This window comes from Penaeus monodon, chromosome 21 (genome assembly GCF_015228065.2).
Source record: "Penaeus monodon isolate SGIC_2016 chromosome 21, NSTDA_Pmon_1, whole genome shotgun sequence".
Taxonomy (NCBI): Eukaryota; Metazoa; Arthropoda; class Malacostraca; order Decapoda; family Penaeidae; genus Penaeus; species Penaeus monodon.
The window spans coordinates 38,677,387-38,677,764 of NC_051406.1; the positions used below are offsets into that span (position 1 = coordinate 38,677,387).

At 43.4% G+C, this 378-nt stretch overlaps 1 protein-coding gene across 1 annotated transcript in view; it reads left to right on the top strand.

Annotated features, from left to right (window-relative positions):
* Positions 1–378, top strand: part of LOC119586480 (chitotriosidase-1-like) — a gene marked incomplete in the record, with an annotated part of 32,805 nt that overhangs the window by 4,852 nt on the left and 27,575 nt on the right.

The window sequence follows — 378 nt, forward strand, 5'->3', positions numbered from 1 at the left end:
TCCTGATCGATGCCGTAACCTTCTTTGACCCAGCGGTCATTATCGACCCGAGAAAAAGATGAGTGACGGCTTTATCTGCAAAACGAACAAAAGAGAGGAGTTGTGCGCATAATGGAGGGCTTTGCGAGACTCGTGATTAATGGGAAATCAAGAAGCAATTCAGTCAAGGGGCATGATATGTTATGGAGGAGATAAATCAATATCTGAATGGGTGAAGAAAGTTTGTTGGTGGAAGCCCCGAAGGTGGATTTTGCCCAGGTGGATGAGCAAATGTTTCTACACACATGGCTTGGTAATTTGCGGATTTATCCACACTTACGAGCGAAATTCGAGTATTCACACTAAGAAAGGGATATTATCATAAGCAACGGATATTGC